Source organism: Hemiscyllium ocellatum, chromosome 20 (assembly GCF_020745735.1).
Source record: "Hemiscyllium ocellatum isolate sHemOce1 chromosome 20, sHemOce1.pat.X.cur, whole genome shotgun sequence".
NCBI lineage: Eukaryota > Metazoa > Chordata > Chondrichthyes > Orectolobiformes > Hemiscylliidae > Hemiscyllium > Hemiscyllium ocellatum.
The window spans coordinates 16,459,104-16,474,544 of record NC_083420.1 but is presented as its reverse complement, the minus strand read 5'-3'; the positions used below and the strand labels follow the sequence as shown (position 1 = coordinate 16,474,544).

The 15,441-nt window shown below is 40.6% G+C and overlaps 1 long non-coding RNA gene across 1 annotated transcript; it reads left to right on the top strand.

Annotated features, from left to right (window-relative positions):
- The first annotated feature begins 8,704 nt into the window (after nucleotides 1-8,704).
- LOC132825150 (uncharacterized) lies at nucleotides 8,705-14,506 on the top strand. The gene is made up of 3 exons (XR_009645756.1): nucleotides 8,705-8,740; nucleotides 9,342-9,550; nucleotides 13,952-14,506. It is a non-coding gene; the product is annotated as an uncharacterized LOC132825150 (long non-coding RNA).
- Nucleotides 14,507-15,441: the final 935 nt, after the last annotated feature.

Sequence of the window (15,441 nt, the reverse complement as noted above, 5' to 3'; positions counted from 1 at the left end):
TATGCAAATGTATTTTCAATGTTGTAACTATACCTGCATCCACTATTTCATCTGGCAGTTCATTCTACATATGAACCACATTCTGTGTAAAAGAAGTTGCACCTCATGTCCTTTTTAAATCTTTCTCCTCTCACCTAAAATATATACCCCTAGCTTTTAACTCCCCCATCCTAAGGAAAAGACCCTTGCTATTCACCTTATCTATGCTCCTCATGATTTTATAAACCTCTATAGAGTCACCCCTCAATCTCCTACGTTCCACAGAAAGAAGTCCCAGCCTATCTTGATAACTCAAACGCTGAATTCCCAGCAATCCCTGTAAATCTTTACTGAACTCTCTCCAATTTAATAATATCATTCCTACTGCAGGGCAACCAGAACTGTACATGGTACTCCAGAAGCAGCCTCATCAACGTACTGTACAACCTCAAAATGACATCCCAACTCCGAAACTCAAAAGTCTGAGCAACGAAGGCAAGCATGCTATACGCCTTCTTAACTACCTTTTCTATATGTGACGCAAAATTCAAGAATTATGTACCTGAACCCTGAGATCTCTCTGTTCTGTTAGGATCTCTCCAATCACAGGCTGCTTTTCACAGTAAGCTGATTAACAGAAACAGGAGAGAAGCAGCTTGTTAATGGAGCAGTAGTATGAAGATTAATTGCAGCAATCTCAAAGGTCAGAAGAAGTTGCAATGTTGAGTGCAAAGGTAGCAAGAGGCAGTGAAACAGGAAACAAAGCTAATGGATGGGGATGAGGAGGTCAGGCTGGAACCCAGGTAGTGACACTGCCAGGCCAGGCTGAGTGACACCCTAGGCTGTGAAGTCCAAGATCTTGGAGAGTGGGACTGGTGAGATCATGGGCCCAGATGGAAGAGGCAGGACTGGTATGACAGTGGAGAGCAGTGTGAGAGGTGAGGTTGGCAAGGCCAAGGGAACAAGGCTGGTGGAAGGCTGCCCATGGTCATTTATATGTATTTAAATTTATCATAAAATTATTAAGATTGCTTACATTATTTAACTCGTGTCTTTGTGAGATAAACTGTGATTTCAATTGTCAAACTCCAATCAAATGTCTGTGTATTTTCCATATATTAAACATCTCCAAAATATGGAACATTAAAACTTTTTTAAAAATGTATTTATACACAACCTGATTACAGTTCCAATGTTCCCATATTGATACTTACTAAAGATGATGAACACTAGTGTCATTTCCAATATGTTGGTGTAAAATAAAGCTACACTGTGACATACAAAAATAACCTGTACATTTAAAATGAAATCATCCATTTGCAGATTTCCTTGTAAGAACTCTGAACAAGAGCTTTCAACTCACTTCATTAATGTAAATTCTTCAGTTTTTGACTCATAGGTAAAATATTAAGACATGATTATACATATTTATGAGAACAATTGAAATTCAAACATTAATATGCCATCACCTTCATACTATTCTTTGGCAGCATATATTATTATATGTTTGCCATGGCATATAATATTCCAGGTTGAACTGTAGAATATGTTAAACATTGCTTTTTTTAACAACATAAAGAACAAATTAAAGTATCAACATACAGCTACCCTGATTATAAATGACACACAAAACAATTTACTTGGCATACAAGCTCTAATGCAATGATGAGTTGGAAAGTCTCTAAACCACATTATCACCATCTGTTCCTAGCATACAAAAGTAATAAAAAAGGAAGCATATATCATCCAAGTTATAATCAGGGACAAAATTAACCAGTATTTGGAAAATACGTGCAGATAAAGAAAAGTTGGCAGGGGTTTTTTTAAAGGAAAATTATGTGCTTCAGTTCTTTGATGAAACTGCAGTGAAGGTTTACAAGTGTGATTAGTGATTTCCAAAAGGTATTTTATGGAGCAAAATGTAATAGGCTTGTAAGCAAAATTAAAGTTGATGCATTAAATGGACAGAGACTGCCTTACTACAAAACTGACTACCAGATGTTAAACAGCAAATGATTGTTTGTCAGACTCAAAGGAAATGAAGAGTGATGTTTCTGAGAGGTCAATTTTAGGACCAGTTATTTTTTGTATACAATCACTTGACTTGACATATTATTTGGATATACTTTCAAACAGGACCCAAAAGTAAAAAATGTAGCAAATATAAAGGATTTTCATATATTTGGATGGAAAGAATGGGGAGAGAAAACATCATCCAAGTGTTAGAATTCTAAAGTGAATTAAATAACAAAAAAAGTGTAACATGTATATATAAATCTCAGAATGCAAGAAAGAGTGATTTAAAAAAATGGAATCTTTTGACTTTATTAACAGAATACTTAAAAAGTTATGCTAAATTTTTATTAAAAATGATTAAGTCTCAACTGAAGTATTGTGTTCAATTCTGGGCACCAAATTTTAGTAAGAATCTGCAAGGCCTTGGAGAGGTTGTAGAGGGGTTTTACTAGAATGGTACCATACAGAAGGCACTTCAGTTAAATACAGAGAGTGGAAGTGCATTTTTGCTGAAGTAAAAATGGTGCAGTTAAGGTGGCAACTGTTTCCAGTGACAGATGGGTCAGTAACTAGAGGATACTGATTTTAGGTGATTGGCAAAAGAACCAGTGACAATCTAAGGAAACTTTTTTTTTAAATTCAGTCAGCTGTAATGGTCTGGAATGCAATGGCTGAAGGGGCAATGGAAACAGAGTCAGTCATAACTTTCAAAAAGAAACTGGATATGTTCTTGAAAAGAAAAGATTTACAGGTCTATGAGGATTTGGGAGAACAGTGCAAATAAGTGGGTAGCTCTGCTAAAGAACCGTTACAGGCATGATGAGCCAAATGGTCTTAGTCTGTCCTAAGTCATTCAATTAAACTGTGAAACTGTTTGTGGAAGCATTATTTTGAGTTTGTAGCTTAGAGCTACCATTAATTACATTATGAGTTCGTAATCAGAACATCAAATTAATTTTAACAGCTTGAGAATGCAGCTTTTGATCTTGCATTCCTTTCAGTATGTTTCTTTGCAGCAATCTTTACTTAGGATTCAGTAGCATGCATTCTTCTAAGATACTCCACCCAATACTGAGCCTGAAGGGGCTGAAATGCAAAAAGTGGATTGCCTGAGCACTAAATTCTGTCACATTTTTGCAATGTCAACTTAATGACTGTATTCTGAAAGTCATTTCATATCAAGTCCCAAAGTTAAAAGACTCTGCAGTTCGCCTTCAGGAATGCAGAATCTAGGTTTTTGCCTTTATCCCAAGAATGTTAGAAATGAACTGCAGCAAAAATATTTGCAACTACAATAATGAAGCCATGATCCTAATGTTCACACTTACTTCTGAGTTACTGCTAAACTATCTCAAAATTTCCAGAGATAAGCATCTAATTACTTTTTTTCCATGTGCTGTAAATCAAATTAGAACCTGCAAATAATCAATCTGTACAGAAGTGGACTTCAACCTTCAAAAGGGGACGAACAAACTCTAATACTAATGAGGAACTATCATACTCAATGACTATTTCCAATCTATGCTTGATACGTGCAATTCCATCTGGCAAGTATTTAATTAATATACTGTTATGACAAAATACATGCAAGCCTTTACATAAGCAGGAGATGCTGGAATGAGAGATAATCAATGGTAAATGAAATATAATTTTCAAAAGCACTATCACCGCAGAAACTACTAAAGGGCAAAGGTCCAATATGCCTAAACACATAATTATTGAATTATTTAGCCACACATAAATCTGGTTGCATTGCAGCTATAACAATAGTAAGTCAGCTCTGAACTGCTGAGCGAAAGACTTACAAAAGACATGGTTAATCGGCAAACAAGCAACAGATAATCATGCTTACTTATCATGTCAAGTGTACAAATTAAATCTTAGAAAAAGCAGTGTCATTAAATAACCTGGAACTCTGTGACACCTTAAAGCCAAATATGCATCACAAGGCACTTTACAGGAACGATAACAAATAAAGTGAATTATGGCAGATAGCCAAACATTTGGTGAAAGAAGTAGATTTTAGAGAGAGTCTTAAAGCAGGAAAATGAGGTACAGCTTTGGAGTACTGGGGGGAGGGAATTCCAGATTCTTGGTAGAATTTAACTAGCATAAAGTGTGTCCCATGACAGTGGAACAACTAAAACTAAATGCCCAAGAGGTCCGAATTAGATGAATGCAGCTAGCTTAGAGGCTTGTATGGCAAAGCAGAATTGGCTAAATACAATTTAGGACACGTGGTCCGACTAAAGCTATTAAGTTAAAATGCCCTTACATTTAAAACAATCTTTTAGGGTGGGGAGGTGAACTTACTCTGTTACTGACAACACATCTCTGTGCAAAATCCTAGCCATTCTCTGGGAGAGGAGCACTCAAAGAGAATTGAGATGGAAAAGTGAAAATCAGCATCTTCCGGGCTACCAGGGACCACTTGCTGTCAACAAACGAACACCAACTGTCACTCGCCCGTGCGTGCACGCCGCGAGACTTCCGATTCCCGCCTTACCACACGCGCTGGCCACGTGCCCGGGGGCACAGGAGCACGTTGGAAGTAATTTCATAACTGGACATATTTAATACATCGGACAGAACATGCGCACTTAAATGTGCTCATCCGGCAAAGTGCATCTGAATGCAAAAGTCCTTACGCTGACCACACATTGCCAACACGGTTCGACTCACCTGGGGATCAATTAGCCGCCTCCCAGTGCGCTACTCTGTACCCGAATATTGTTGACACCTTTCAAACTGAGTGTAACATTTTCAAAATAAATATCATTCTACCTTCGTTCATTGAAGATATCAATGCAAAAATGCATCGCTGTTATACTTGCACATTCTTCTATTCATCTTTGCTGTTGTGTGGAGTATCATGAATATTGCAGTCTCCTTATATGGAATCCTGAATTTAAAATGCAGGATTTTCGGGTTGCCCAAGGGAATAGTGTTAGCCCATCCTATCATTACTAAGTCTGCGTGAAGGAACTGGAAGCTTTTATGGAGGCAAGGTTTCTATTTCGACGGCGGATATTGGTGATAAGGCTGCTCCTGCCATTTACATCTCTTCTATACATAAACATTGTGTATTACCCAATCTCACTGTTTTGTCCCTTGCATTATCATCCCTCCAACCTACTGCTCACGCTTCCCTCAGCCTTCAGTTCTTCAGCCCAACTCCTCACACCCGTTCTTTTGCCTTGCTTTTTCTAAGAACTCCCAGTTCCAACGAAAAGTCTTACAGTCTCCCATATTTAACTCCGTTTCTCCCGCCCCGTATACTGTGAGAACTACTGAGTGTTTACAGCATTTTCTGGTTTAATTTGAGATTTCTAACATCCGCGGAACTTTGCTGTTGCACTGCATTGAGTTTGTAAGAAATCTGTTTGAATTTCTGTCGATTGGTTTCATTACATCATTGACACCCATAAAACTAGTACTTGACGAAGGTTGTTTGATGCTCGTTGCTAGGTGCAACCTCAAAAGGCACGCGATAAATCTCCATGAACATTGACCAGAACACCTACTGCTAGCTTGTCATTTTGTTTCTCCCTCGGCATCAGTACATTTTCAAGAGAGAGATGTAACATATGCCAGAACAAATTAGACACGACTCATAAAAGAGTTGGTGAGTTGCAGAAAATGCTAGCCCCTTGAGCTCACATTCTGATTTCCAGGGGCATCTGTGGTACAGGTCACAACCTTCGCAACAGCTCCTGAAATGTGGCCAGAGAGAAATGGAGCAATGCAAGCGGATATTAAGTATTTCACACCTCTGTTTGAGGACGAAAGGGAAATGAAAACTTCAGGGATAACACAAATTTTTTTTTGCCATTCCGAAGCCTGAGTTTAACACACTTAAATCGTCAAACAGCCTGGAAACCAGCGCTGGCTCCTCAAAAGTAGAAATAGGGTAGGGGTACATTGGGGATGTAAAAGGATATGGGTTACAAACCACTTTGAGACACCAACTCCGCGGTCGGGTTGTCTGTTTGAGGCAGAAGAAGACCGCGGGCGCTAGGGCCGGGTATGGGAGTTGCTCTGTGGCGGGGTCGGATGTTGTTTCCACTGCTCCGAGCTCCTGAGCCGAGAAGCTACTGCCGCTCAATGGTTCCATATTTTCCATTGCAATATTCCCGCTGCTGCCGCTACACAAGTCTCCATTGTCAGTCTCGACGTCGGTCGGGGACGTGCCAGTAAGCGGGACCCGGACATCCTCGTTCCCCTGAGGCTGAGCCGATTGTCTCCTGTCGCCATCAGTCATGATAGCTTGGAACTGGGAAATCTGATCAAAGAAGATATGATTCGAAATAGTGATGAGCGTGCCCACAGTAGCAAAGTATTCTTTGAGACATCACACAAACAACAGTAAAAAGAGATTCAGAACTTTCTGCCTTAACACCCAGAGCCAGTCGAATGTGGACTTGCGTTTCCTTAAACAGGCAATGTCCAGGCAATATTCTGCTTTTTGAATTCCCATATCATTCCACATGTGCACTTGTCAGTGGACTACAAACTTCTCATATAAAGCCTGGTTAAATAGCACCCACCACCGAAAGCTTCTCCATTATTTTACATCGCGATATTGTAAGTGGTGGGCCCCACTTAAAGTCTGGAGTTGCGAATTGTGCAACGAGATTAAAGCAAACACGCTCAGCTCTACTTGTCTATGAATTCAGCAAAGAAACGATATTGGAAAATAACATGACGCTTTCCAATTTACAAGGGATGCTGCTAATGTTTGTGAAACAAGCTCGCATAACCCTTCAAGTGGCGAATGCTCTGTCTTACCTTAATGTCGGTGAGCGATGTGTTCCCATAAGTATAACCTTTGTCTTTCGATGATATTAAATGGAGACTGCCCCCTCGGTCACATCTGCTGGTTGCCCCTCCATCCCATTTCCTGTCTGTCTCTGATGCATGTATGTAAGGTTAAACCAACAGTTAAAGAAACAAGGGGGGAAATAGATGGTGATGTTGATCAGGACCTGCAGAGAGCACGATCTCAATCTGGGTACAGTTCGGATTGCGCTCAAGAAGAGAAGCAGATCGGTGTCAGTTAAGAGCCGGAGTCACGCAGTCCTCCCTGTCACCTCATCTCCCAACACCAGGAAAGTTGTGTTCCAGCCGGAGGAACAAACAGACGACACGTGATTCTGTGATCGGAACTTTGGGTGGGGGTTGTCTGCGGAGGAGGTGGGAGCGAAATCAGTAAATATGATTCGAAATCAGCATGGAATCCATAGGTTTTGAAGCTCTATCTGTAGACTTGCCACATTATCAAGTAGAGGTCCGCGTACAGAGGTTGCATGTTTTCAACTCGCTTTATCCCTTTCGGGGGCATATTTCTTTACCGTATTTTTGTTGACGTCGCAAACGTTAGTGTTTTAAAGGGTTGCCCCCAGGTGTGCTGATGAATGCCCGGGAGATCCGGCTGTACAATTGCAATTTCCTCGATCGCAGCCTCTAAAGGTTTATTTTTGAAAAATTAGAATCCCAGTTCACATGCCTGTTTGTTTTGTTTCTTCTTCAACCGGGTACCCCTGCCCAAACAAGTTCAACCCCCGACAAGATAAATCGTTGAGCAAGTGAGCGATTTTCTTCTCGCCCAGGTTTCACTGTCTTTTCCAGTGGGGTTGGAAGCACAGAGTTTAAGCGCCTCTCAGTTAGAATCCTGCTATTACTTTTGTTTTTCGTGCAAGGAATGGTCTGGAAAGAACGGCTGTTGCCTGGGAATAGCGGTTATTCCGACGAAAATAACTCAATTTCCATTTAATAACAAACGCCGTTTCTTGCACGCACCTCAAAGGAGGAAGCAGTTTGAAAGCAATGACTGGAGTTTCTCACTACAGTATTTAATGTATTTTATTGTCTCGTGTACTTAGATATTATGGCGACAAACCATAACCTCCCCTCCCTAAAACAAAACTTGTGCCTTGATCAGTTTCATTCCAATGCGGAAATAAACGAGTTGTACATTCTATGTTAGATGTGTAAAATGATCGAATCCGCAAACTTAAATCTCGCCGGCGACTGCGCTCCTTCGTCTCTTGTCTTCATTTTATTGTTACGTTTCCGGAGCTCGTCAGAGAACCGTTTTCCTTTGTGTAAACCTGCCAAAGGAGGTAACATTAACCCGGTACGCAGTGAAGTTGATCACGTTTCTGGCGGGGTAAGGTAGGTCTGTGGGCCGATGTCCTGTCAAAGAATGGTGTCGTTGAAGTGTTCTGGCACAGAAATGGGCCATTCGGCCCGCGGTCACAGTGCTTGATCTCCTCAAAAGTAGAACACGGGGCAACGATAATGTATCAAGATGGCTACGGTGTTAACCAGAGCCGAAGAAGTCACAGACTATTCAGTGAACTATAACATTCATAGTCCTGAAATTCAAAGACTTACAGAAAAACTGCGCACAATGTGTGCCTGTGCACCCCCTCCGACAAACACTACTGTACACTATTAAATGGATCATGCGAATAGGGTTTGGAGAGTGTGAGATATATTTACACATTTATAATATGTTCATCAACTGCCCCTGTTGGTGTGCCGTTGACAATTGTATTGGGTTTATGTTTTGCCATTGGACAGGTACCCAATTCCTATCACAGCAACCTCAATAAGACGTGAAGAGAGACTTACAGGGAACAACCAAGGATGATTGTGAGGTGCGCGATGAGTATTTATGTGAAAGCACCGCTGCGTTGCTAAGACAGCGTGGGCAGGTTAATGGACGGAGTGTTGCTGGAAGGTATTTACATCGCGACATGAGTATGACACGGGCGTGATTGGTTACAGGAAAATTTCCTTCAAAATGATACTTTCGAGGTAAAAGAAACCCCCAAGTAGACAGTAATAAATAAAAACTGGAAATGCATGGCAGGAACTGTGGAGAGAGAAACAGAGTTAATATTTCAACTGGAGGAACTTCGGTTAGAACCGGAAACTCTGGCTGTTTCTCTCTCTAGTTGTTGCCAAATCTGCTAAGTATTTCACATATTTTCCTCTTTAAGAAAAGCGTCAGAAGCAATTTGCGTTAGTTCCACAATTATTACTTGTGTGTTACCAGATTCCTCTGTTAAAAACGCACTTGAAGGCTGATAAGAGTCCCTGCAGTTTAATTCGAGAGCCCAAATTTAAACGCGCTGTCATGGTTTGAATTGGGTTGCAACACCTGCTAAAGACTTAGATTAAAGGTGGCTTCGGGTCCTAATGCAAGTAGAAACGGGTAGGCGGACAAGGACTCCCATATTCAACATGTGAAGAGCATTTACAAATGTTTTGTGAAGTCACTGGTCCGGTCTCCATCAAGACATTTTCCAAGAGGAAGTTTTCTTTTTTATATTTTAAAGCTGTTTCTGGCCGATTAACATCACCATAAGTGTCACGAATTCGCTATTTGTGCACCGAAGCTGCGGAACAACAATCACTAATACGCCTGGAGTGCCTTTAAAATGGTAAAACTTCCCACCTGGCGCTGTACAAGCACATCCTCAAACAAAATTGGACATTGCTATATAAGAAGACGTGAGCGCAGATGATCTGAAGTTTAATTAAACAGGTAGGTTTAAAGGAACTTCTTAAAAATGGAAAACGAGGCTTTGAGGTTTCAAGCGCAAATTTCAGTTTATTGCATTGGTAGCTAAAGGCAATGATAGAGTGATTAAAACCGTTGGTGGGGGGGGGGGGGGATGGAGGTGGTGGTGGAGGGAGTGCGGTTCAAGAGGGCGAAATGACAGAAAACATTATATGGACACAAAGGGGGACACCATGAGAGGTTTGAAAACAATGAGAATCTAAAAATCGAGCAAGTATGCAAAAGGTAAAACATGAGAGGTCAACTTGAAGTACATTGGAATGATCAGGTAATGAGGTACAAAAGCCTCAGCAATGGATGAGTTGAGGCAGGGGTAGAGTCAGGTAATGTTAATGATATGGAAATAGTTGGACTTATGACATCATGGTTTGGCTTTATGGCCAGAATTCATCTCAAAGTCAAATAGAGAACAAAGAACAAATAAAGTTTACAGGCCCTTCAGCCCTCCAAGCCTGAGCCAATCCAAATCTACTGTCTAAATCTATCCCCCAATTCCTAAGCATCTGTAACCCCATCTATGACGTACCTTAAGTGAATCCACCATACCTGCCTCTATTACCTCTACTGGCAATGCGTTCCAGGCACCTACCACCCTCTGTGTAAAGTAATTGCCGCATGTATCCCCCTAAAACCATCCATTTCTTGCCTTGAATGCACAACTTCTTGTTATTGAATCCCTCACCCTGGGAAAAAGCTTATCTCTCTATCCATCCTGTCTATGTCCTTCATGATTTTGTAGACCTCAATCAGGTCTCCTGTCAATCTCCTTTTTTCTAATGAAAACAATCCTAACCTACTCAACCTCTCTTCATAGCTAGCACCTTCCATACCAGGCAACATCCTTGTAAACCTTCTCTGCAACCTCTCCAGAACATCCACATCCTTTTGGTAATGTGGTGAACAGAATTCTAAATGTGGCCGAACCAAAGGCTTATACAAAATTAAAATGACCTGCCAGCTCTTATACTCAATACCCCGTCCGATGAAGCAAGTATACCATATGCCTTCTTGACCACTCTATCCAACTGTGCAGCCACCTTCAGGTACAGTAGACCTGAACTCCCAGATCTCATCAACTTTTCCCAAGGCTCTTCCATTTATAGTATAGTTTGCTGTAGAATTAGACTTCCCAAAATGCATCACCTCATATTTGCCTGGACTGAACCTTGTCTGCCACTTCTCCGCCCAAATCTCCAGTCTATCTATATTCTCTTGTATTCTTTGACAGGCCCCTATGCTTTCTGCTACACCACCAATCTTTGTGTCATCTGTAAACTTACTGATTTAGATCAACAATGCCATCTTCCAGATCATTTATTTATATCACAAACAACAGTGGCCCCAGCACTGATCCCTGTGGAACGCCACTAGTCACCTTTCTCCATTTCGTGAAATTCCCGTCAATACTCTGTCTCCTGTTGCTCAACCAGTTGCTGTCTGTCTTCTGTTGCTTTATCCACCCTGCACACGATGTGACTTCACTTTCTCCATTAGTTTACCATGTGGAACCTTATCAAACACCTTACTAAAATCCATGCATATGACATCTACAGCCCTTCCTTCATCTATCAACTTGTTCACTTCTTTAAAGAACTCTATGAAGTTGGTGAGACACGATCTCTCCCACACAAAACCATGTTGTCTATCACTGTTAAGCCTATTCCTTTTCCAGATATAAATAGATTTTATCCCTCAGTACTTTCTCCAACAACTCTCCCACCAATGACATCAGGCTCACTGGTCTGTAGTTACCCTGAATATCCCTACCACTCTTCTTGTACAGGGGGGACAACATTAGCAACCCTCCAATCCTCCGGCACCTCACCTGTGTTTAAGGATGCTACAAAGGTATCTGTCAGGGCCCCAGCTATTTCCTCTCTCGCCTCCCTCAGTAACCTGGGACAGATCCCATCCAGTCCTGGGGATTTGTCAACCTTAATATCCTTTAGCCTACCCGACACATCTTCCCTCCTTATGTCAACGTGATCCAGAATAAACAAAATTCTATTTCTAATCTCAATATTAATCATGTCCCTTTCCTCAGTGAATGCTGATGCAAAGTGATCATTGAGAATCTCACCCATTTTCTCAGGTTCGACAACACGCAACCTTCCTTCCTTATCCTTTAGTGGACCAACCCTTTCTCTAGTTACCCTCTTGCTTCTTATATATGAATAAAAGGCCTTGGGATTCTCGTTAATTTTGCTCACTAAAGTTATTTCATGACACCTTTTAGCCCACTTGATTCCTTGTTTAAGATTGGTCCTTCTCTCCCAATATTCCTCCAAGGCCTTATGTATGCTTCCCTTTTCCTCTTGGCTAGTTGCACGATTTCTCCTGTCATCCACCATTCACTAATCTTGCCTTTCCTATCCATTGTTTTCAAAGGGACATGCCTATCCTGCATTATCTTCAACCTATCTTTAAAAGCCTCCCACATATCAAATGCGGACTTCACTTCAAATAACTGCTTCCAATCCACATTTCCCAGCTCCTGCCAAATTTTGATATAATTGGCCTTGGCCCAGTTTAGTACTCTTCTCTTAGGACCACTCTCATCTTTGTCTACAAGTATTCTAAAACTTACAGAATTGTGGTCACTATTCCCAAAGAAATACCCCACCGCAACTTTTACAACTTGGCCTGGCTCATTCCCCAACACCAGGTCCAATATGGCCCCTTCTCTCGTCAACCTATACTGCACAAATATGACATCAGATGCTTAAACAGTCAAGATGACCTTCAGAAGAATAAAATTGATGCCAAAGGGGAACAACATTTAGTTGGGGCACCAGATACAAAGTCTTTCATCTTCGTAGTATTTGGTTGAGGAAATGTTTGTCATTCAGCATCGCATGTTGCACAAATAGCCAAACCATTTAGAGTCTATGACAGGGTTGAGACAGATGGTGCTGTGGTAAAGCTGAGTATTATCAGTTTATATTGGGGGAATTGGCACTATGATATCAGATGGTGTTGCTGATGTTATGAGAAATTGGAGGTCAAAGATAGATCTTTGCAAAGCATTAGAGATATGAAGAGGGAAGTGCAGAAGAGGGAAGTGATTCTCTGGTAATGATCAGTTGGAAGATAATGAACAAAATAGACGCAGTTCTGTGCAGCTGGTCCATAGTGCAGATCATTGGAGGTGATGGATATTTGGCATAGGCTGCAGCACAGATCAAGAAGAATGAATAGGATGGCTTACCTTTCTCACAGTATTGTAACATATAATTAATAACTTGGATTAGAGCCATTTCAATACTGTGGTGTGATGTGTAAATCTGGATTCAAGCACAGAGTACTGGGAAAGGTAGCAAAATAATTAATTAATGTTGCAGAAGTGATAAATAAAACTGACTTTAGAATTATTTAGCAGTCATGCTTGAAGCTTTTGCAGTCAGTTTCCAGCTCTATTGAAGGGGAGATAGATGGTTAACACTATATGCTGTCTTTCCAGATAAAACTCATCACTGTAAATTGGTCAAATTCATCTATATCTGCAAAATACAATCTGGTCAGTTGGTTTTGTAGGAAATGGGTTAATCATGGTGAAGAATGTTCTCACTGGTAAAGAGAATATTAGTCAAGTTGGGAAATAGACACCAAATCTATTTAATTCTCTGAGCCATGCCTGCATGGGTATTGCGATAAGGAGCATGCCAATTTATCATGAGAAAATATTTTTGCTCTTTTCAGGAAATTATATCAATTTCAGGGGCTTAGTATATATGAATTCTCGGGGAGTCCACATATATTTGAAATAAATATCAAAGGATGCTGATCTACTTCATACTGAGCATTAAGGGAATAAGCTATCATGTGCAATATGACCTTGAGACAAGATGCAAGAAGAGAATTTTGTGTCAGTATTCATTCTGGGTCTTGCAATAGTTTCTATTGATAAATTTTACACAAGTCTTGACATGATGGACAGAAGTTTGCTGTTTTTCGAAATCATGATTTGTGAAACCTCAATTGCCAAGTCATATATGAGGAAAAGAGGTGGCAGTTAATTCATTATTGAATTTTCCATATCAAAATGTATGTTAGCATCATTAATATGTAAAGAACTGCAAGACTTTGCTTATTCCGAAGGTCAAGCTCTCATTAGTTTCTAAGCAGCCATGCAAGTTCAGGACTAAAGCTGTTAATTTTTTTCTTCAAATGAACTTTGTGAAGACTGAGGACATTATTCTTTGAACCCTTTCATAAACTATAATTCCTTGCCTCTAACTCCATTTCTTTCCAATAACTTACTCAAACTTAACTTTGTGAATAAGCTAGATACTTAATTAAACCCAGAACTGAGCTTCAAATTTCATATCTGACTTATACCAATACTTACACTTTCATCTTCATTAGAGCATTCAACTCCATTGTCCCTGAAACCTGTATTACCTGGTTATCAACTTTGAACTAAATCTCCCCAATAGCAAGCCCAGCACAGAAGAGAATGAGGCCAGTATGGAGGGCAGAACAAGCCCAACACGGGGGAAAGCAAGCTCCGTGCAAGGAAGAGCAAGCCCAGCGTAGCGGATACTGAGCCCAGTGCAGAGGCGAATGATCCCTGAGGCAACATCAGAGACATAGGCTCAGTGGCTAAAGATGGCATCTGAGGATCAGAGACTTCGTCGTTGGTTGGGTCTGGTGCTGGTAGCTGCAAAGTGGTGGCAGAACAGCACAACAGTAACATCCACCATGGTGATAGACTCCAACATTAGTATACACAGTGCATGTGATGGCAAAAGTGAATTGGCCCAGAGCAAATGATGGTGCAATAGGATGGGTGACTTCAATGTTAGTTGGGTCTGTTGAGGCAGTGGTAGTTCTGTGCTGGCTCAGAACTCAAATGTAGATGAAATTCTCTTTAAGCTATATCTTTCTATTTCTCCTGTTATCAAAATAGTGCGGGATTGTGGTGACAAATGAAAGCTTTTTACTGAATTTTATTGTATTTCAATGTAAAATACACATGACAATAAAATCATTCATTAATCCTTTTGTTTGTCTCCCAATCTTTTTTCTCCATAGCATTCAATTTGATCTTAAAAAGTCCTGCACCATGTCCTTCTCACCCACCACCTCATATTTTCACAGTCCTATCCATCTGATTCTTTCCACCTTCCCAAGTATCAAATTTAAAACTTTTGCCCCATTTTTCTCTGACTTTTTGTGCATACTAATTCTGAAACTGATACCTTTATCACATTGTTAGCAGATTAGACTGCATCCTCCTTCTTCATGGTCTTGGATCATCCACTTTCTATAAACTCAGTTACAGATATTTTCTAATCAACACATTCAGAGTTGTTATTACATACCTCTGGAGCAAATGAGACTTGAATCTATGTTGCCTGGATTAGAGGTAAGGGTTACAGCCATTGCACCACAAGAGTCCTCTAGTGAGGCAACCTAGTTCTATGCAATTTCTCAATCCAAACTCCTCCTCACTTTTAATAACTTTATGAAAACTAGTATTTCAAGAAACTTATGACTTCATTTCTTGGTTCTCCCACTATGACAAATTTCATCTCTTTACCTACTTTTTCTAGAAACCCATTCTCCCCAGTTAAACCCCACATCTCTAACTCCCATCCCCCACTCACCCATCCATCTTTGTTAATGAATGTCATAGAGTCAGGATTGGAGCACATTGTGTAACTATTCCCTCCCACAGATGGAAAGGACTCCAAGACGCGTTTTACTTGATAAGAATATGGGAGTTCTCTCTGAATTCCGGGCCAATATTCTCTCTCTGTGTCCAGCACCATGTGCCTCAAAGTGGCAGGTTCCTGGGTTCAATTCTGCCCTCGGGCGATTATCTATGTGCTATTTGCACATTCTCCCAGTGT